Genomic DNA, 24,194 nt, shown 5'->3' with positions numbered 1-24,194 from the left:
AAGATTTTGCTATTATCTACTCTCCATCCTGTTTGACTTCCACCCACCATGTGCCTGTTGTATAATACTTTACACAGACACACACCACATTTATTGCAATAGATTGTAGTTTGTGGTTTATACATCTAGCTCACTATGACGTCTTTAAAGAGAAAGAGTGTGACACACACATACATGTATTTAAGGACACAAATCTATTATATTTTTCCTTGCACTTTGCACTTAGCCCAGTATTTGGTATGTAACTTGGGTTCAATAAACTTTAAAAAAATGTAAACATTAACTGTGTTAGCTATAGGGGAATGTGTTGAGCAGAAAGGACAAGTCACTCATGATTCCAACAGGAAACAGAGGCTTACTTAGATGAAATATGGATGAGAATTTAGTGAGGGGACTATATCCAAAGTACGGATAAACAAACCAAGGAGGGATGCTGAAGTTCTAGGTGGTAGTAAGAGCGAAGACTGAAGGAGACAGGGAGGGAAATAGGATTGTTAGCAGAGTCCAGTGAAAGATGAAGCTGTGAAGCAGTCAAAATTGTGGTCCCAAACCAGACAGATGGTGGAGAAAGACAATCCTGACCTGTCTTCTCTCACCTTTGGGATGCTTCCCATTGACTGGATCCAACTCTGGAGGCAGGTTCAGGTGATGGAGTCTGTGTGGGTTAGTCTCATAGGGCACAAAACATAGCAGGGAAGGGCAGAGAATGGAATGAGTAATGCAAGCAGAGGATAACCAGCATAAGTAACTTGCTCAAACCTTAATATTAAATGGAGGGGTGACAATCACTCTACGGAGCAAGATGCTTATGATATAGGTCTTCAGTAAATTGTACCAATATTGTTATTAGTCTAAAATTAATTTGCCTGGGGCAATATATACAGGAATTTTTTTATTGTACTTCAGTTCATTGTCCTTAACAAACTTATTATTATTATTTTTACAAATTGAAGGTTTTTGGCAACCTTGCATCTACTGGCAACATTTCTCCAAAAGAATGTGCTCACTTGGTATCTCTGCATCATGTTTTTGTAATTCTCCAAAATATTTCAAATGCTATGATTTTAGATATTTTATGATTTTAAAGATATATGTACATGGCAATCTACTATAATTGTTTTGGGGCACCATGAACCATGCCCATGTAAGATGGTGAACTTAATTCATAAATGATGTGTGTGTTCTAACTGCTTCACTGATGGGCCACTTCCCCATCTATCTCCTCCTCAGGCCTCTCTATTCTCAGAGACACAACAATATTGAAATTAGACTAATTAGTAGCTCCATAATGGCCTTTTAAGTGTTCAAGTGAAAGGGATAGTTGCTTCTCTCTCACTTTAAATCAAAAACTAAAAATGGTCAAATTTAGTGAGGAAGGCATGTCAAAAAGCAAAGAAAAAGTTTTTGAAGGAAATCAAAAGTGCTACTTAAGTGAACATATAAATGATAAGAAAGTGAAACAGCCTTATTAATTTTATATGGAGAAAGTTTTAGTGGTTTAGATAGAGGATCAAACCAGATCAAGAGTCTGACTTTTTTCAATTCTATAAAGTCTGAGAGAGATGAGGAAGCTGCAGAAGAACGTTTTGAAGTTAGTGTAGTTTGGTTCAGGAGGTTTAACAAAGGAAGTCACCTCGATAACATAAAAATGCAAGATGAAGCAATGAGTGCTGATACAGAAGCTGCAGCAAGTGATGTAGAAGCTTTATTAGGTACAGAAGAGCTAGCGTTGATGATCGTTGATGAAGGTGGCTACCTTCAATGTATTTTCAATGTAGACAAAACAACTTTATATTAGAAGAAGCTACCATCTAGAATTTTCATAGCTGGAGAGGATAAGTCAACGTTTGGCTTCAAAGTTTCAAAGTACAGGCTGATTCCCTTGTTAGGTACTAATGCAACTGGTGACTTAAAGTTGAAGTCAATGCACATCGACCATTCCTAAAATCCCAGGATCCTTAACAATTATGCTAAACTTACTATGCCATGATATATAAAGGGAAAAACACAGCTTGAGTGATAACACATCTATTAGCAGTACGGTTTACTGAATATTTCAAGCCCACTATTAGACCTATTGCTCAGAAAAAAAGATTCCTCACAAAAGGTTACTGCTCAATGACCATGCACCTTGTTACCCAAGAGCTCTGCTGGAGATGTATAAGGAGCCTTGCCTGCTAACACAACATACTGCAACTCATAGGTCAAGGAGTAAGTTGTACTTTCAGCTCTTACATTCTGTGGGGCTATAGCTGCCACAGGTTTTGGTTCAGCTGGGCAAAATTAACTATTAGTCTTTTAGAAAGGATTCGTCATTGTAGATGGCATTAAGAACATTCATGATTCATGGGCAAGGGTCAACATATCTACTTTAACAGGAATTTGGAAGAAGTTAATTCTATTCCTGATGGATGACTTTGACAGGTTCGAGATTTCAGCGGAGGAAGTAATCACTGATATGGTGGAAATAGCAAGAGAACTAGAATTAGAGCGGAGGCATAAAGATGTGACTGAATTGCTGCAGTCTCAGATACAACTTTACTGCATGAAGAGTTGCTTCTTATGGATGAACAAAGAAAGTGCCTTCCTTCCTTCCTTTCTTTCCTCCCCTCCCCTCTTCCTTCCTTCCTTCCTTCCTTTCCTCCCCTCCCCTCTTCCTTCTTTCCTTCCTTCCTTCTTTCCTTCCTTTTTTTTTCTTCCTGACAGAGTCTTGCTCTGTTATCTTGGGTAAAATGCAGGGGTGTCACTGTAGCTCACTCAACATCAAACTTCTTGGCTTAAGTGATCCTCCTGGCTCAACCTCCCAAGTAGCTAGGACTACAGGCATGCACCATTACACTCAGCTATTTTTAGTAGAAATCGGGTCTTGTTCTTGCTCAGGCTTGTCTTGAACTCCTGAGCTCAAGCTGTCTCCCCTCCTTGGCATCCCAAGGGCTAGAATTACAGGCATGGGTCACCACACCTTGCTGGAAAGGCATTTATTGATATGGACCCTATTTCTGGTGAAAATACTATGAATGTTGTTGAAATGCCAACAAGGGATTTAGAATTACATAAACATAATTGATAAAGCAGCAGCAGGGTTTGAAAGAATTGACCCCACTTTAAAAGAAGTTTTACTGTGGACAAAATGTTACCAAGCAGCACTACATGCCATGGAGAAATCTTTCATACGTGGAAGAGTCAACTGATGAAGTAAACTTAATTTTTGTTTTATTTTAAGAAATTGCCACAACTTTCTGAACCTTCAGCAACCCCCCAAATCAATCAGCAAACACCAATACTGAGGCAAGATCTTCCACCAGCAAAAAGATTACAAGTTGCCGAAGGCTCAGATGATTGTTAGCATTTTTTTTTTTTTAGCAATACCAGTATTTTAAAATTATCTTTGTAAATTGATTTCTTAGACATAATACTACCGCAATTAATGGACTATAGTATAGTGTAAGCAAAACTTTTCTATGCACCAAAAAATCAAAAATATTGTGTAACTTGCCTTATTGTGATGTTTGCCTTATTTTAGTAGTCTGGAAACAAATCTGCAATATCTCTGAGTTATTCCTGTGCCTTACCTGAAATCTTTCAATATTCTTCTGACCCATATCCTGATTACAATAACAACAAAAACAACACAACCATTAAAATTACCTTTTACTATGTGCCAGGTGCTGTGCTAACCACTTCACATTTTGCCATTTATTGCTCATAATAGCCTCCATTTTATAAATGTGAAAATGACACAGAAATTAATTTGTTAGAGATGCAACTAGTTGTGGATCTGGAGTTTGAAACCATGTTTATCTGACTGCCAAAGCCTTTTAGCTCCTGAACTACGTACACTGGTACAGGGGGAATCAGTATTCTGCTCAACACCACGCCATAGCATCCTCTAATAGAATTGTACCAGATAAAATTCTCCCCTAAGGCAACCTGCATAAATTGTGGTGAGTAATGTCTGTGTAAAGGAAACCTCGCGAGGAGACTACTATTTTTGACTTACATACTAAGAGAAAGACAAACTTTCAATGAGAGAAAGACAAACAAAAATGCTAATCAAATTTTCTCAGTATTGGGGTTCCTGGGAGGGTTTTAATTAGAAAATCTCAGTACATGTGCCTAATGAAATGATGGAACTATGATCGAATATAGTGACATGTTGGTAATTAAGTGATAATATAAAATAAATCCTCTTAACAGGTTTAATTCTTTTTTACATTGTGCATTAAGGCAGCAACGCCCGTAATATATTAGTGCACAGTACATATAGGATACTGGGTGCTATAGAATTGGAGTCTTTCCTTGTCTTCTCCTGAGCTGGAGTTATGTAGGTGGGTTTTGTCTTATTGACTAGTGAAAGCTAATGACTTTGCTTTTTTAACTTCTGCAGCCCCAGCGGTTAGGATGCGTGTCTTGATTTCATGGAGGAAACTGAACCACGCAGAGTCAGGACTGGTTCATTAAGGTCTCTGCTACCTTTTCAGAAGACAAGAAGGACTGAAAGAACGGAGAGGAGCTAGTGAGGGCGGGCCACCTGCTCCGGGTTTAGGACTGGCTTAAGGACAACCAAAACCAGAGCCGTAATTGGCTGAGCAGGAGCCAGAGGCGGGGCAGTCTCTTGCCACGCCCATATCCTGCACTGTTTCTGGTTCTGAGCAGCCGGGCTGCCCAAGGTGCAATGTTAAACTTTTTTTTTTTTTTTTAAGAGACAGAGCTTCACCTTCTTGCCCTCGGTAGAGTGCTGTGGCGCCACAGCTCACAGCAACCTCCAGCTCCTGGGCTTAGGCGATTCTCTTGCCTCAGCTTCCCAAGCAGCTGGGACTACAGGCACCCGCCACAACGTCCCGCTATTTTTTTGTTGTAATTTGGTCAGGGACGGGTTTGAACCTACCGTCCGCGGATATGGGACCTGCGCCGTACCCACTGAGCCACAGGCCCCGCCCTGTCAAAGTTTTTTTGATAATGAACTTCTGAGTCCTTCGCAATTTTACATCTTAGGGGAATTGGAAGAAATTTTTGGATTTAACTGCCTAATTCTTTTTTTCATAAAGTAAAAGGCATGGATAGTCATTTAAAATGACTGTCAGGTGGATTTCTCCCTGGTCAGGAATCTCACCCTACCTGCACTCTAGGTGGAATAAAGGAGAGGAAATTTGTGGGTGGATCTGGTCAAGTGAGCGAGCAGATAATGGACCTTCTTGGGGATAGAGTGAAGCTGGAGAGGCCTGTGACCTACATTAACTAGAGAGCAGAAAATGTCCTTGCGAAGACCCTAAGCCATGAGATGTATGAGGCTAACTATGTGATTTGCGCTGTTCCTCCTACTCTGGGAATGAAGATTCTCTTCAATCTCCCTCTGCCAATGATGAGGAACCAGTTGATCACCCGTGTGCCTCTGGGTTCTGTTATCAAGTGTATAGTTTACTACAATGAGCCTTTCTGGAGAAAAAAGGATTACTATGGAACCATGATTATTGAAGGGGAGGAAGCTCCACTTTCCTACACATTGGATGATACCAAACCTGATGGCTGCTATGCTGCCGTAATGGGATTTATCCTTGCCCACAAAGCCAGAAAGCCGGCACGTCTAACCAAAGAAGAAAGGATGAAGAAACTTTGTGAGCTTTATGCAAAAGTTCCAGGATCCCAAGAAGCTCTGAAGCCATCACATTCTGAAGAGAAGAACTGGTGTGAGGAGCGGTACTCCGGGGACTGCTACACCACCTACTTTCACCCTGGGATCAGGACTTAATATGGAAGGTACTACGCTAACCAGGGGGCAGGATTTATTTTGCGGGCACTGAAACTGCCACACACTGGAGTGGCCGCATGGAGGGAGCTGTGGAGGCTGGGGAGAGAGCAACCCGAGAGATCCTGCATGCTGTGGGGAAGATTCCTAAGGATGAAATCTGGCAGCCAGAACCAGAATTGGTGGATGTTCCTGCGCGACCCATCACTACAACCTTCTTGGAGAGACATCTGCCCTCTGTGCCAGGCCTGCTGAAGCTGATTGCATTGACCAGCATCTTTTCAGCAGTGGCTCTGGGCTTCCAGGTGCACAAAAAGGGGATGCTTGTGCGAGCCTAAAGAGAAAGTGTCTTAATCGCACCCTCTTTTTACTGTATTTGGGGTGTGGATTTGGGGAAGGGGTTGTGATAAAGTTCCCTGAAAACATAAAAAAATTAAAAAAATAAAAAAATAAAATGACCATCAGTCAGCCAAATGTTTTGCCCTATTTCTGAATTTTACTGAAGAACATTTTAAGATTTTGCTGTTTATTTGCAATCTAGTCTATGGTTTTCTACTTAGATTCTTGTTATTTTGCTACTGAACACTATGTTTATGTACATATTTGTATTAAAAACCTTTTTGGAATTATAAATTTTAAATGTATTGTGTCTAAATCGGTGTCTAAATCTAAATTTGTTAGAATTATTAATTTAAAATCAAATTTGTATCTTTCAAGAAATAATAATGGCAAAAACTTTTGTTTAAAAGATATTGTCAATATTTATTCTGAATATAATGCTCCATTAGTGAGTGTGGAAAACCCTGGCAAACTTTATTACAACTGACACATTTTAAGAAGATGAACAATTCAAACATTTTGGAATTGCAAAAGTACCATTTCTTGATCTCTCTGGCTCTGTCAAATCATTTAATATTCTTTATACTAATTTTTTCTTTTTTGCGAGGTATGGTACAGATACCATATCGTATGTCATCCTAGGTAGGAGGATATTATTTGAATTTCTGTTTCAAACCCTTTCCTTTTATATGTTTGCAAAGCTGGAATAAGGAATGAAAACTCGTCCATACCACTTTTCATCCTTCATAGATTGTACTGGCGTTTATCATTCAACCCCCCTCATCTTTTTGTTCATTTGAAATGCATGCTTCCTTTGGCATTTTGTTCATTAATCAATTTATAGTGTAGTATAGTTGGGTCCTCAGAAAGTGAGAAGAAATTCATTTCAATATTAAATAATTTTTAGTTAAACCAAATTGTAAATGAATTGCTAAATTGTCTACATCCAACAGACTGTTTCAAGCAAACATATTATTACTTCAACCGCTTGTTTGACCATGTTTGGAACCAGAAGAGGAGAGAGTTATCACTGGACAAACAGAACTATGAGAAAAAGAAACCACACCATTCAGCACTTCTTTAGGGAGGTGCTCTAAATGTGGATTATTTTACTAAGAAGAGCTGCTGCTATGTGACTGTCTGCAATATCCTGAGGCTGCTTACAAAGTGAAAATTAATCATTTAAAATAGTTCTTTTTCTTCTCTTACACTACCAAATTCTGGATAGTTGGAAAAAAATCTATTTTTTTCTTAAGATTTCAAAATATTGTGGGAGTATAAATATTTGGTTATGATTTTGTTATGTTCGAGTCGAGATTGTAACTGTGCCTGTCACCCAGATTGTGTTCTTTGTACCCATTAGGTAGGTTTTCACCCATCTTGTCCTCCATCCTCCCCCTGTTACATTTCTGATGAATTTTGCTTCCCTCCCGTGCACATTTGTGCTTATCAGCTCATTCCAATGCAATAGCATATGTGTGGTGTTTGTTTTTACATTCTGCAGATATTTCACTTAGAATAATGGTCTCCAGTTTCATCCAAATTGTTGCAAAAGCTTTACTTCATGGCTGCATACTATTCCATATATTAATACCACATTTTGACATATATTAGTACCACATTTTATTAACCTACTCACGAATTGATGGACACTTGGATGGATTTTGCATCTTTGCAATTGTGAATTGTGCTGCAATAAGCATTCACCTGCAGGTGTCTTTTTGATAAAAATCTAGAAATTTTGTGGCAGTACATAAATAGTTGAATAACTATTGCTTTGTTTCCTGTCAGTATATTTTGGTTTCATAAAGACCATGTAGATGGAAAAGCCAAACTTCATTTTTTTGCACCAAAGGTAGGCCATCCACTTTAAAAGCTGTCTTTTTTCATTACAACAGTGTCATTTCATTCAACTACTTTTTCTATCTGTAAAAATTTTATCAAAAATGAGATTTTTAAAAAAATCCTTGTTTAGCTAAATAAAAACGAAAAGGTTTTATTTTTTTAAAGTTAAGCTTGATTTTAGGGAAAGAAAACCCTTTCAGAACACTTCTGAGCTTATTTTTCTTTTGTGTCTTTTCATAGAATATTTGAATTAGTTAATGGTGAATTTGTGAGGCCCAAGGAAAAGTCTAGGAATTGACTTGAATTGGCGGATATACTGGAAGACATGTTTTGATCTTTTGGAAGTTCTGTTTAGACCATTCCCGAGTGAAATGATAACAGTGTACTGCAATTCTAGGTTAGCATGTTTGGATGTTTGAGAGATAATGCTGCATCCAAAAGGGAGTTAGTTGGCGGACCTGTTTCGGCTTTAGTTACTTTCTCTTGGTGGGGTTCAGCACATGGAGTTAGGAGCTGTTTCACGTACTGGTGGAGCCATTGTGAGTGGCTGCGCTGCCACTATGGTAAGAGGATGTGTTGATAGATATTGCTGCTGTTTTGTCCTTCTGCCTCTGCAAAGTGACTGCCAATGTCATAAAGTCCTACTGCTCTTTCTTAGTAAAGATTTTATATAAGTAGCTGTTGAACCATTAGCTTTTTGGGAGTTGATTCTGTAATATATTTCCTACTGAGGAAAAGATAAATCTGATTGGGGTGAAAGCTAAGAAACATTTCGGAGACCTTGAATTAGTCATATTAACTTAAGCCTCTCATTGCAATTAGGTTTTTAAAAAATCGTTTTTATTGAGGTATAATTTATGTAAAAAAATTCTACTTAAAACTTATAATCTGATGAGTTTTTACAGAGGTATATGCACATGAAATCATAATTGCAATTCTGATAGAGAGCATTTTCATCATGCCTAAAAATTTCTATGCCCCTTTACAATCCATCATTCTGTTCACCTCTGACCTCCAGCAAACCCTGATCCATTTTTTTTTACCCTAGATTAGTTTGCACTTTCTAGAATGTTATATAAGTGGCAAAAATCATAGTCTGTATTTGCATATGTCTGACTTCCTTCACTCAGCTTAATGCTTTTTAGATATTTCCGTGTTACATTACATCCACATTTCCCTCCTTTTTATATATTGACATAGACTGTTGCACAGATTTACTAAATTTTATTTATACATTCAGGTTTTGATAAAAACTTAGGTGGTTTTAAGTTTTCTGCTATCAAGAATCAAGCTACTATGAATTTACAGTCTTTGGATGTGTGATTTTATTTTTATTTTTTGGGTAAGCATGGTTGGTGTATCTTTAACTTTCAAAGAAACAAACAAAATTTTTCCTTTCTTTTTTTTTTTTTGAGACAAAGTCTCACTATGTTTCCCTGGGTAGAGTGCCATGGCATCACAGCAACCTCAAACTCTTGGGCTTAAGTGATTTTCTTGCCTCAGCCTCCCAGGTAGCTGGGACTACAGACGCCCACCTCAACACCTGGCTATTTTCAGTTGTCATTGTTGTTTAGCTGGCCTGGGCCGGGTTTGAACCTGCCAGCCTCGGTTCATGTGACCAGCGCCCTAACCACTGTGCTATGGGCGCCAAGCCGACAAAATTTTTGAAAAGGCTGTGCATTTTATCTTCCCACTAGCAATGTGCAAGAGTTTCAGTTATTCTGTATCATTTCCAGTACTTGTTACTGCCATTTTAGTCTTACCTGTTTTAATGGGTGTGATTAGAACACTAATTTTGTGAAAATTATTTCCATCAAAATATAATTTACATACCGTAACATTCACCTTGTTTATGTGCACTGTTAATGAGTTGGACAATATATACAGTCATATTACCTCTATCATAATCGTGATATAATATACTATAATACCTCTCAAAAATTTCAGTGTGCACTTTGTGGTCAATCACCTTTTCCCAGTCCCGGTCAGGAGACTCACTGATCTGACTTTTATTCTTAAAATCTTACCTTTTCCAGAATGACATATTATTAATGGAATCATAGATCATGTAACCTTTAATATCTGGTTTCTTTCCCTTAGCATAGTATTCTGGAAATTCATCCATAACGTAGCACCAGCTGTTTGTTTCTTTTTATTCTGAGTTGTAGTCTGTCATATTGATATCACAATTTGTTTACTCGCTTTATCAGTGGTGGATACTTGGATTGTTTCCACTTTTTGGCTACTATAAACAAAGTCGCTATAAATGTTCATATACATGTCTTTGTGTAAACATGTTTCAGTTAATATATTTTGAAATGGGATTTCTGGGTCCCGTTGTGTTATATTTTTGACTTTATAAGAATGTGCCAAATTACATTGCAAAGAGGCTATACTATTTTGCATTTTAACTAGCAATGTTTGAAAATTTTTGCTATTCCACATCCTCTCTAGTATTTGCTATTGTCGGGGTTTTAAATTTTGGACATTCATTTTGACTAACATAGAAAGCATTTTGGTACTTTTCTCATGGCTAATATAGAGAGCATATTTTAATGTGTTATTTTCTGCCTCTCTCTTTTTTGCTACATGTTTGTTAAATTCTTTTTTACTTTTTCAAATAGGATTATTTGGTTATTATTATTTCATAAGTTTCTTTATATAATTTGGACACAGTCCTTTATGAAATATATTTTTTGCATACATTTTCTACCACATTGTGGCTTTTATTTTTGTTTTTGACTACCTTTTGAAGAGTAAAGGTTTTCAGTTGTTATGAAGTCTACTTTATTAACTTTTACCCCATGGTTTGTGATATTTATTTTCTAAGAAATGTTTACCTAGACTACAATTGCAAATATGCTTAATTCCAGAAGATTTGTTGTATTAGGATTCATACTTGAGCTGATTTTTTTTTTTTTTTTTATTGTAGAGACAGAGTCTCACTTTATTGCCCTCAGTAGAGTGCCATGGCATCACACAACTCACAGTAACCTCCAAATCCTGGGCTTAGGCAATTCTCTTGCCTCAGCTCCCGAGTAGCTGGGACTACAGGCACCCACCACAATGCCCTGCTACTTTTTTGTTGCAGTTTGGCCAGGGCCTGGTTTGAATCTGCCACCCTTGGCATATGGGGCTGGCACCCTACCCACTGAGCCACAGGCGCTGCCCTCTTGAGTTGATTTTTATGTATTATATAAGGTGAAGTCTAAGGGTCTTCCTAGCTCCCCTTTTTTGCATAAGAATGTGACTTGTTCATTTAGAAAAACAATCATTTTCCTATTAAAACACCTGCCATGTTTGTCAAAAGCCAATTGATATGTGTGGGTCTATTTTCTGGATTATCTCTTGGATTCCACTTATTGCTTATCCTTATGCCAATACAATATCATAGGTGTTTGGACCAAATCCATTTTGTTGTAGTCAACTTTGGAAGAGACAGAGTATGATGATGACTCCAAGTAACGATGACTAGGACCAGGCCTACTTGGAGGATAGATGCAGACAGCTTTGTATCCACAGGTAAGACAGGTAAATATGCCACATATCCAGATACTGCCAGAGGTTTTAACTTTTGCATATGCCCCGCCTAGACTGGCCAGCAAGAAATCCAGGGCAAAGGGAGATTTATCACCATGTGTGCGGTAGAGTTGTGTGTATGTGTGTGTGGAGGGCAAATATAGGCTTGTTGCCCACATAAACTGATTCAGTAACAGTTTTTGTTGATGCATGATCGAGGTCCAGTTTTACTGTTTGTAAATAACATGCAAAGAAGTTTGTCTTCCCTGAACAGGAGAGGGAGATCACAGGACACCATTAAAGAGCCATTAAAGAGGGAGGAGCCCTCTGGGCCTAATTATCTCTTAAAGGCTCTCTCTTACTATCACCTTAGCAATACCTAAATTTTAAACAATTCGCATTCAATTATTATGATGATCTAATCATTGTAATATTTAAACAGTACATGTGTATGAGAACATAGTTGTACGTATGTTATATGTAGCTGAGTCAGGAAACATTAGAAGAAATTGACATTTCTTTTTGGAATTGACATTTCTAGTCAAAAAAGTATGATGATGTGATTTGGCACATTTCTAATCGAAAAGTTAGTGCAAGATGTTGCAGGTCAATAACATTTGGGGTAACATGAATAAAAAAAGTATGAGATCTGAGATTGTCTTAATTTTATATCCTGCTTTTAAACATTCCTGAAACTTAGTCTTAAGCAATTTAATGTCACTTGAGAGCACAATTAAGGTATCAAACAGCAACCATAAAGTAATTGAATATATTTTTTCCAAAGTAGGAAAATGAATGAAATTTTATTGAAATTTTTAGTGATTATTCTGAAACCATAGTAGAAATAAAGACCTCTTATAGCCACATGTGTATTCACTTCTAGGGTAAAAAATTTTATTCTTCCTCCAAACAATATTGTCTCTTCCTCATCTCAGCTGATTGGCATTTTTTGACTTGTTTCTTGGTTGATATTTCATTGTACTTGATTACTTTCCAATATCATGGGTCCATATCTCATCTTTGGTTTTGTTTAAAGATATATTAAATAGTAAAACTGCATTACTGGGGCATTTTGGAAGAAAAATGGATTCATTCCTGACCTCAGGAAGTATTCAAAATTTCTGAGGAAAGTTGGTTAATTATTCCTAAGGTGGTAAACATTGCTTCTTGGTTTGTTGAGTTAACTTTTGCATATGCCCTGCCTAGACATTAGGCAGGTAATGTCTAAGGACGGTGCTTAATTAACGAGACTTTCTCCTCAACTCTGTTCTCATAGGAAGAAATAAAGTAGCTGTTTAGCAGAGTAAACTGAATGATTTAATTTACTTTTTTAAAGAAGGAAGAGCAAACAAGATCTAATGCATTTAAAATCTCAGGGGTGGTGGAGGGAGTAAGAATGTAATTTCCCCAGTTGTAGTTTGGCCATTCCTAATAATAGGAAAATCGCCCGATCCTTAATGGGCACTAGTGGTTTAGGATTCCAAGTTTCACAAACCTCTTAAGACTGAGCCTGCCTCAGCACAGCATAGCACAGAGTTAGGAGTAGGCAAGTCTGAGCCAGCTTCCTGGTGATTTTAATGACAGACTCAGCTCTGATGATTTGCAAAGAAAATGACTCTGGAGATTAAAAGTATCAGCTGTAGTGGAGAAGGACAAAGCACTGAAATTACAGCTGGTTGTCCACATATGCTCTTTGGGAACCATTCCCTGTACCATGACTTACCATAGGTAGAGAAGACTCTATTCAAAGAAGAAAGGTTATACTAGCAATTTTTCTACTTGTATGATCTCATGAGGTCATGGACCAAAGAAATATGGCCATGAGCAAGTCAGGTGTTAACAGCAGAGTGACTGAACTAGTCATCCAAATGAATATTTAATGTGAGCTGGGCAAATCTTGTGTGTGTTGTATATTCCAAGCTATGTTTTCTGAATAGTCAAGTGGTTTAAATTCCTGTAAGACCTTTTTGACAACACTTACTTTAGGCATGCTTTAAGGAAGGTTTTTGTTTTCCAAATAGTTATTACTTGGGATCAGACATTTGTCAGAATATTTAGTAGCACTCTCACCCTTTGAATTTTATTATGGATCTCCTCTGGTGATTCTTTCCTTAAGATCTTAGCTTAACTCACAGTTTCCACTTTGAAAAAGCAAAATGTCAATCAGTACCCAGGTCCTTGGCCTCTACTTATTATCATAAATAATCCTTATTGCTGAATGGAATTTTAAAAATGTCATGTCTTTTACTACCATGTACAGGTTTGTGTTACCTTTTGAAACAGAAACTTTAAATATGAAATGAATATAAAATTAGCGGAAAACAAAGAGATATTTTAAATCAGAATGTCAATTTATTAATCTCAATGAGAATCAGCTGTCAAAATGATCAGCCGTTTGCTTCAGTGACCCAGGAAACCACATGGTTAAGCAGAGCGTCAGTAGGCTGTCAGGTAAGTGCTGATTTATGCTGTGCCTTTTTGCTGTCATGCTAGTTCCTTGGCTGTCCCCTCCTCTTTTCTGTGTCACAGGGGCACTGACTTCTGCAATCTGTGCTCATCAGATTAAAGAACAGCAGGAAAAAAATAGGCAATGTATATTTCATCATCTGTCTCCGGCTTATGTGACCTCTTTGGTGGTCAGTGAATCTCCTGCCTGTACCAGCTCCGATCAAGTGCCCTGGCTTCAAGTCACCAGACATCTTTCTCTCCGTTAATTTCTCTGTCCCTGAGATTAATAATCCGGGTTTGCCCCCTAATTCCTGCTTGGCTTCTCAACAATTTCACCAACTGTGCAACCAGTTCCCTGCATTGAATTCCTTGTGTTTTAAATATCTTAGAGTGTTTTCTGTTTTCCTGGTTGTACCTTGAATAATACGGCAGGCAGGGAATGAGATAAAGGGAAGTTGGTAGTGTGATTCAAATATTTAATGCTGTTCTCTAGTAAAATTACGGAGCTTGGAAATTACCTTAAGTATGTTCAAAATTGTTCTGGTTGTTTAAAGGCAATCCAAAAAAACATAAAAGCCTTTAAAAATGTTTCTCAAATGTCTTTTTTTGTCTCCTATCTTAAACAACACTGAATTTTAGGTTGTTTTGCTTCTTGTTAGCTTTCTGGTTTCTTTTTTTAAATTTCAGAATATTATCGGGGTACAAATGTTTTGATTACATGAATTGCTTTTGTACAGTTTGAGTCAAAGTTACAAGTGAGCCTCTCACCCGGATAGTGTGCATTGTATCTGTTAGGTGTGAATTTATCCATCCACCTGCTTGCTTCCCCTGGAGTTTTACTACCAAATGTTCATACTCTCTTTTATACTTAAAATTGGAGGCGTGTTTCTGAGGGTATGGACCAAGACGTTGAAATGGAATCAGTAGATGCAAATTCAAGGCAGTTTTTAGAAACCATCTGTTGTATTTTGGATATAGTTTGTTTGTTCCTACCAAGTCTTAAGTTGAAATTTGAACCCCCATGTTGGAGGTGGGTCCTAAAGGAAGGTGGTTTGGGTTATAGAAGCGAATCCCTCTTGAATAGATTAATGCCTTTGGAGGTGTGCATGACCTCTTGCTCTATAAGTTCCCTGGAGTGCTGGTTGTTAAATAAAACGCCTGACATCTCTCCCCACTGACTTTTCTTCTGCTCTTGCCATGTGATCTCTGTACTCGCTACCTTCCCTTCACCTCCTGCCCTGAGTGGAAGCAGCCCGAGGCTCCTAATAATACAGATGCCCAACTGTGAATATTTCAGCCATCCAAATCATGAGCCAAATGATGCACCCCCCACCCCGTTTTTTTTGTTATCCAGCCTCAGATATTCCTTTACTGTAATACAAAATGAACTGAGATACCACTCCATTTCAGTTTTGTGTCTATATGTGCTTTTCTATCTGTTTTCTTATGAAAATATATTTTTAAAGGGTGTTAAAAGTAAATTACATTAAATTTAGTTTTAAAAACTTAATTGGCTTTTGTTTGTGATTCTAGAATCAGGCAACACTTCATTCTATTAAACAGAATGGGTATTCCATTAGCTGAGTGGGAGGAGTTTGTTGTAGAGGCTAAAAAGGGCTAAAGAAAGTAGAAACAGGTGGTGAAAACAGAGGGAGCTTTCTTATCATGCCAGCCCAGGTACACTGAGCTCTTACTGATTGGTTGCTGTGAATCTCCTGTTCTTTGGAAAACTGATTCATTTCCAAGTTCAATTGGATTACATGGCACTTAGCAGGAGTGGCTTCAATCTGGTTTGTTCTCATCTTCTGGGGCCTAGTGCAGGGATTTAGTCCTAAACAATGGCCTCTCATGGATTTTATTTAACAAGAGTTTAAATATCAAACTAGTCATTTGATATTTAAACGTATTGAATTTAAGCTCACGGAGTGTTTTATGTTAAAATAGAACAGCAATACCAGGTCAGTAAGGTGTATAGTACCAAAATTTATTTTTGGATGGTCAAAATCTAGCTCATCTAAAGAAACAAACTGTAGAAAATTTATTCAGTCATTCATTATTTTAAAAAATATTTAAGATAGCCTTCCATGAACTATGCATTGTATACACAAGATGGATGGTGTACATCCAGGAAACTTAAACTCTGGTGGGGAAGATGAACATCTATAGGCAGTTATAACATGAGGTTTGACAATCTAGTTCATGAACTCATCTAGATGGTTAAGAATACTTCCAAGGTGACTGTAGTGATATTCACCAATGGCGTAGCACTTGGTGAAAAATGTAGCACTTTTTCCAGAATGAGTTCTCAAAATTAAGTGTTAGACCTTCCTACAATGACAGCTCTGATGGCCATTCTAAAAAAAAGAGTTTCAAAACTACTTCTTTTGGTAGACTAGGCACTGGCATCAGTGTATAGCTTCCCAAGGGGAGTACCTCCAAGGTGACCATGGTGATATTCAGCAATGAGGTACAGAGCACTTTTTCTAGGATGAGTTCACAAACTTAATTGTCAGACCTTACACAGTACAGAAAGTTAGAGGAATACATAGAAATGAGATTTGGCCTGTGTCTTAGGCCATTTTGTGCTGTTAAAACAAGAGTACCTGAGACTGGGTAATTTACGACGAATAGAATTTACCTGACTCATGGTAATAGAGGCTGGGAAGTCTAAGAGCCTGACACTAGCATCAGGAAAGGGTCTTTGTGCTTCATCATCCAATAGTAAAATGTGGAAGAACAAGAGGGTGAGAATGAGCAGAGATTGAATTTGCAGCCTTTAGCCTTTTATAATCAGTATTAATCTGTTACTGAGGGTGAAGCCCTTATGACCTAAATACTTTCAATTAGGCTCCACCTCCCATCACTATTGCTTTGAGGATTAAGTTTCTAACACACGCTTTCCGGGGGACACATTTGAGCCATAGCAATCTGGTAAAGAAGTTTAGGAAAGTAACAGAGTGATCAAAAGAATGTTAATGAAAGTCAAAATTGGCCCAGTTTATCAGACAAGATTCATTCATCCATTCAATTTTTGAAATATGTCAAATTTGGGCGGTGCCTGTGGCTCAGTCGGTAGGGTGCCGGCCCCATATACCGAGGGTGATGGGTTCAAACCCTGCCCCGGCCAAACTGCAACCAAAAAATAGCCGGGCGTTGTGGTGGGCACCTGTAGTCCCAGCTACTCGGGAGGCTGAGGCAAGAGAATCGCTTAAGCCCAGGAGTTGGAGGTTGCTGTGAGCTGTGTGAGGCCACGGCACTCTACCGAGGGCCATAAAGTGAGACTCTGTCTCTACAAAAAAAAAAAAAAGAAATATGTCAAATTTATTTTTCTATTTTTTTTGAGGGAAATATTTTATTGCATTGAGTCACAGAATCAAGAGAAAAATGTTCCTTACTTCATCCAGTACTTACTCCTGCCAAGGTCTTATTGGTCCCTTCAGAACCAAAGACCGAGTATTAAACTGTCTGAAATCAAACTTTTCTATTTAAAATGAAAGTCATTAAGCAGATTATTTCAATAATTTATAATAATAATCCCAAATTTATATAGTACACGTATACAAGAAATGTAAAGCATTTCACATTTTTTATTTCTCTCACCTGGAGACAGAAAGTAAAGCCCCCTGACAAATCAATGGGAACATTAATTAATTTAAATATTTACAGAATAAATGAATATGTATGTGTATGTATTTGTGTGTTGAGAAAGAGGAAGATGGAACTGACACTTACTGAGCACCTACTATGTACCAGTCTGTTAGAACTAGGTCCAGTCTGGCACCTGTATCTCAGTGGTTAGGGTGCTGGCCACATGCTCCAGGGCTGGTGGGCCTGCTAAACAAACAAACAAACAAAAAATAGCGTTGTGGTTGGCACCTGTAGTCCCAGCTATGAGGAAGGCTGAGGCAAGAGAATCGCTGGAGTCCAAGAGTTTGAGGTTGCTGTGAGCTATGATGCCATAGCACTCTACTGAGGGTGACAAAGTGAGACTCTGTCTCAATTTAAAAAAAAAAAAAAAAACTAGATTCAAACAAAAATAAAACCCTTCAATGAAGTCATGGATTGTTAAGGGATTTACCATGCAAACAGCTGTCTCTCAGTGCAATAAACACGGGGAAGAGGAAGCATGTGCTGTGGACCTGACACAGCAGGCAAGAGGCACCACATTCCTGTGCACAGAGGATAAATGGCATCTTTTCACATAACAAGGAGAACTGGAGCTATTATAAAGCCTACGGTTTCTGCCTCCTCTCTGGCACCAAATTAGAATATGGACTCATCACCTTGCCTATGGTAATAACTTCAATCACAAATTACAGGCCTATATATGGGCGAGTACTTGACAAGGTGAAATGTACTCTACAAGTTGGTCTTCCCATATGGACTAGGTGCTACCAGCAGGCCATCTCCAGAACCCACCATCTACCCAAGTGCTGGGGATCAGCCCTCCCAAGGACAAAGACCTAAGTTTGTGTTTTGTGCTAACAGTGGAGAAGGGTGTCAAAATTCCACCCAGTTTTTCCAGGTGTGAAAGGAAACAAGGTTTTGCAGGTCCCTTGGACTTATGAAACATAATTGTTTAAAAACATTCAACAGAATGTATGTAATGTATAGTTATTATGAAGCAATAATAATAAAATAACCACCTGGGTATAGGTAATGGATCCAAAAAGTCAGGAGGAGCTCACAGAAGATAAAGATTATAAAAAATGCACAAAAATATATAGAAAGGGTATCCAATGACTAAATCAAGGACAATTTGAACATTGAAATTTATATTCTCAGTATATGAATAGGAAACCAGCAAAGACAAGTGTCTGAAACTTATATGTATATACTCATGTGTGCACATGTGTGAGTGTGTGTGTGTATTGTGCTTTGGTATCTGTGGGACTTCACAGATGCCAATATCCATGGATGCGCATGTCTAAGTCCCTGATATAAAATTGTGAAAAATTTGCATATTTACTGTGCATATCCTCCCATACACTTCAAATCCTCTCTAGATTAATTACAATATCTAAAAAATGCTATGTAAATAGTTGTTATATATTTTATTGCTTTTTATTTGTATTATTTTTATTATTGAATTAATATCTCTTTTTTATTTTGAATTTTTTTTTTTAACTTTCTTTTTTTTTTTTTATTGTTGGGGATTCATTGAGGGTACAATAAGCCAGATTACACTGATTGCAATTGTTAGGTAAAGTCCCTCTTGCAATCATGTCTTGCCCCCATAAAGTGTGACACACACCAAGGCCCCACCCCCCTCCCTCTGTCCCTCTTTCTGCTTATTTTGAAATATTAATTAAGGATACCAGAGATTTTGTTACATGGATAACTTGCATAATGCTTGAGTCAGGGCTTTGATGTACCTGTCACTAGAACAGTGTTCACTGTACCCACCGCTAAGTTTTTATCCCACACCTCCCCTTCCTTTCAACCTCCCCCTTTCCTGGTTTCTCATGCCTTCATGTTGCATGCCATGTCTTAACTTTGTGCCCATGCGTACCCATTAGTCAGTTCCCACTTATTAGTGACAACAGACTGTGTTTCGTTTTACACTCCTGAAATCCTTCACTTGGGATAACTGTCTCCAGTTCCATTCAAGTTGATGAAATAGATATTATTTCATTCCTTTTGTATTCACATTTTTTCCATTCATGAATTGATGGGCACTAAGGTTGATTCCACATCTTTGCAATAGTAAATTGGGTTGCAATAAACATTCAAGTTAAGGTGTTTTTTTTTCTTTTTTGATAAAATGATTTAATGTCTTTTGGATAGATACCCAGAAGTAGGCTTGCTAGATCAAATAGTAGGTCTACATTTATTTCATTGAGAAATCTCCATGCTGTTTTCCATAGAGGTTGTTTTAATTTATAGTCTCACCGATACTGTATAAACATTCCTTTTCTGCATCCATCCCAGCATCTATTATTATTATTATTATTATTATTTGCAGTTTTTGGCCAGGGCTGGGTTTGAACCCACCACCTCTGGTATATGGGGCCAGTGCCCTACTCCTTTGAGCCATAGGTGCTGCCCCCAGCATCTATTATTTTTTTACTTTTTATTTTTTTTAAAGACAGAATCACTCTACTATCCTGGTTAGAGTGCTGTGGTGTCATCATAACTCACAGCAACTTCAAACTCCTGGGCTCAAGTGATCCTCTTGCCTCAGTCTCCTGAGTAGCTAGGACTACAGGAACCCACCATGATGCCTGACTAATTTTTCTATTTTTAGTAGAGATGGGGGTCTCACTCTTTCTCAGGCTAGTCTCAAGCTTGTGAGCTCAAGGAATATACCTGCTTTGGCCTCCCAGAGTTCTAGGATAAAAGGTGTGAGCCACCACACCTTGTTTTTTCACTTTTTAATAATGACCATTCTTACAGAGGTAAAGTGGTATCTCCTTGGAGTTTTAATTTCCAAGGAGAAATTAAATTTTACCATTTTTGCATATGTTTGTTTGCTGTTTATTTTCTTTTGAAAAAACTAGTGTTCATGTCTTTTGCCATTTTTTGATGGTGTTGTAGGCTTATTCTTGCTGATTTGTTAGATTTCTTTGTAGAGTCTGTATTTTAGACCTTTGTCTGATGCATAGCTTGTGAATATTTTCTCCCATTCTGTAGGTTATCTATTTATTGTGTTGATTATTTTCTTTGCTGGCAGACGCTTTTAAATTTAATTAAGTTCAATTTATTTACTTTTGTTGCATATTTGCCTTTAAGGTCCTAATCAAATTCTTTGCCTAGACTAATGTCGATAAGGGTTTTCCTATGTTTTCTTCTAAAATTTTAATGGTTTCATGCCTTTTATTTGAGTCTTTTATCCATCTTGAATTAATTTTTGTATATAGCAAGAGATGTGGTTCCTGTTTCATTCTTCTGCACGTGGCATCCAATTTTTCTAGCACCATTTATTGACTAGAACTTTCTGACTGTATATTGTTGTCTGTTTAGTTGAAGATCAGTTGGTTATGGGTAGATGATGTCATTTCTTGGTTCTCTTCTTTTCCATTAATCTGTGTCTCCACTTTTATACCAGTGCCATGCTGTTTTGGCTACTATAACCTTATAGTGTAATTTGAAGTCAGGTAATATGATGCATCCAGATTTGTTCCTTTTGCTTTGGTTATACAGGCTCTTTTGTGGTTCCAAATGAAGCATAAAATTATTTTATTCTAGATTCGTGATACATGATGTTGGTATCTTCATGGTGATTGCATTGAATACATAAATCACTTTGGGAAGTATGGACATTTAAATGATGCTGATTCTACCAATCCATGTGCATGGGATGTTTATCCATTTGTTTATGTCATCTATGATTTCTTTCATCAGTGTTTTGTAGTTGTCCTTGTAGAGCTCTTTTACCTCCCTGGTTAAGTATATTCCTGGGTATTTATTTTCTTTTTGTATCTATTGTGAATGGTATTGATGTCTTGATTTGACTGTCTGCCAGACTATTATTAGTATATAGAAATTTTACTGCTTTGTTTACACTGACTTTGTAACCTGAGACATTATGAATTTATTGATCAAATTTTAAAGACTTTCAATGGAGTAGTTAGGGTTTTCTAGTCACAAGATCATATCATCAGCAAATAAGGATAGTTTGGCCTCCTTTTTCCCAATGTGAATGCCCTTTATTTCCTTCTCTAGACTGATTAATCTGGTTAGGACTTCCAGTACTATGTTTAATAGAAGTGGTGACAGTGGGCACCTTTGTCTTCTTCCAGTTCTTTGGAGGAATGGTTTCAGCTTTTCTCCATTCAGCAGGATGTTGACTGTGATTTTGTCATACATGGCTTTTATAATTTTAAAATATGTTTTGTCTATGCCTAGTTTGTTGAGGGTTTTTATTATGTAAGGATGCTAGATTTTATCAAATGCTTTTTTTCTGCATCTTTGCAGAAAAAAGATGATCATGTATGATCTTTGTTTCTGTTTAAATATGTTTACTGATTTGTATATGTTTAACCATCCTTGCATCCCTGAGTTGAAATCCATCTGATCAAGGTGACTACCTTTTTGATGTGTTGTTTAAATTCAATTTGCTAGTATTTTGTTGAAGATTTTTTGCATCTATGTTCATAAGGATATGTATATATCCTTATATACTATATACTATAGTTTTCTTTTTTGTTGTTTTTGTTGTTTCCTTTCATATCTTTGGGGTGATATTGGCTTTATAAAATGAGTTAGGGAGGATTCACTGCTTCTCCTTGTTAAAAAATAATTTCTGTAGGATAGGTTCCGACTCTTCTTTGTGGTTCTGTTAGAATTCAGCTGTGAATCCATCTGGTTGGGGCTTTTTATTTGTTGGGAGATCTTTTATTACTCCTTCAATCTCACTGCTTGCTATTGGTTTGTTCTGGATTTCTGTTTATTCCTGATTAAGGCTTGAGAAAGTTTATCTTTCCAAGAATTTGTCTATTCCTTCAGGTTTTCTAGTTTGTTTGTGTAGAGGTTTTTACAGTATTCACAGATGGTATTTTGCATTTCTATGGTGTTAATTGTAATGCCTCCTTTTCCTTTTCTGCTTGAGCTTATTTGAGTCCTTTCTCTTTTATTTCTGAGTATCTGGATAGCAGTCTGTTTGTAGCAGCCCATATAGCCTATGGCTTAGGAGGAGTGAGAATTATAAGAAATACTTGTATAGCTCAATAATGGAACACCTTGGTGAAAAGGGCATGGAGAGGGATTTAGCTGTCCTAACAAGCATGAGAGCTTGTGAGATGAGAGCATTGGTGAATTGGCAGTCTCTACACCTGTGGTGTTGAGAGGCACAAGATCAGCCTTATATTAGGCTGGAGGAGAAGGCAGTTGGGAGCATGCACATTCTATCTTGGACCCGCTTACTCTGACTCTGTCTCCTCTCCTGCCTGCAGAACGCCAGCATGGCATCTCTCTGCTGAAGATTACTAAGCTCTACTAAAAACTAAGATCTATCTATTCTAAGAAGACTGCTTTACTCTTTCAAAGACTATCTCTCTCTCTCCCACACATGCCCCCTCCCCCATCAGCTAAAGTAAAGCCCTCAGACACCTAAGAGAAATTGTTCCTGAGCAAGGTAGCTGAGCAGATAAGCCAGGTAGATAAGCCAGGCCGAGATCTGGCCAGTCCCTGGCCCTGACACTTTGGATTTTGTTTATTTCTCAAACACCAACTTTCCCCCTCATTGATCCTTTATATACATAGTAATTTATTTCAGATTAATATGAGGGTACAAACACTTAGGTACATTGGATTTGTTAGGTAAGTTCAAGAAATAGTTGAGTCTTTACCCAGAGGGTGTGCTGTATACCCTTACATTGTGCCATTAGGTAAGAGCTTACCAGCCCCCCTCGCTCCTCTTCTCTCCCCTTTTCTTCTCCCCCCCAAAATATACTTGTGTTTTTCTCTCATGTGGGCATGTATTTGTTTATCTATTGATTTCATATTAGTATTGAGTACATTGTATACTTGATTTTCCATTCCTGTATTACTTTCCCAAGAAGAATGTTCTTCAACTCTTTCCAGGTTAGTACAAAAGATGCAGTCTCAATTTTTTTTATGGCTGAATAGTATTCTGTGGTATACATAAACCACAGTTTATTAATCTATTTATGTGTTGATGGGCACTGGATTGATTCCACATCTTAGTGTTTGTGAATTGAGCTGCGATGAACATTCTACTGCAAATGTTCTTATAATAAAATGTTTCTTTTTCTTCTGGGTAGATGCATGATAATGTGATTGCAGAATCAAATGGAAATTCCACTTTTAGGTCGTTGAGAATTCTCTATACTTCTTTCCACTAATAATTGCTGTATTAGTTTGCAATTACATCAGCAGTATAGAAGTGTTTACTTCTCTCAACATCCATGCCAGCATTTGCAGCTTTGTGACTTTGTAAGGTAGGCTATTCTCATTGGAGTTATGTAATATCTCAGGGTGGTTTTGATTTTTATTTCTCTGATGATTAAGGATGATGATCATTTTCTCATGTGTTTGTTGGCCATTCATCTGTCTTCTTCAGAGAAGATTATGCTGATGTCTTTTGCACACTTATAAATGGGAATGTTTGGTCTTTTCTTGTTGACTAGTTTGAGTTCTCTATAGATTCTAGTTACCAGCACTTTGTCAGATTTGTAGCATGCAAATAACTTTTCCCATTCTGAAGGTTGTCTGTATGCTTTGGTTGTTGTACCATTAGCTGTATAGAAGCTTTTTAGCTTGATCATGTCCAATTTATTTATTTTTGGTGTTATTGCAATTGCCAAGGGAGTCTTTTTCATAAAATCTTTTCCCA

At 37.6% G+C, this 24,194-nt stretch overlaps 1 pseudogene; it reads left to right on the top strand.

Annotated features, from left to right (window-relative positions):
- The first annotated feature begins 1,648 nt into the window (after nucleotides 1-1,648).
- On the top strand, nucleotides 1,649-6,084 carry LOC128563306 (amine oxidase [flavin-containing] B-like; annotated as a pseudogene).
- The last annotated feature ends 18,110 nt before the right edge of the window (nucleotides 6,085-24,194 follow it).

This window comes from Nycticebus coucang, chromosome 13 (assembly GCF_027406575.1).
Source record: "Nycticebus coucang isolate mNycCou1 chromosome 13, mNycCou1.pri, whole genome shotgun sequence".
NCBI lineage: Eukaryota > Metazoa > Chordata > Mammalia > Primates > Lorisidae > Nycticebus > Nycticebus coucang.
The sequence above is the reverse complement of the archived record's forward strand: the minus strand, read 5'-3'. Positions and strand labels throughout refer to the sequence as shown.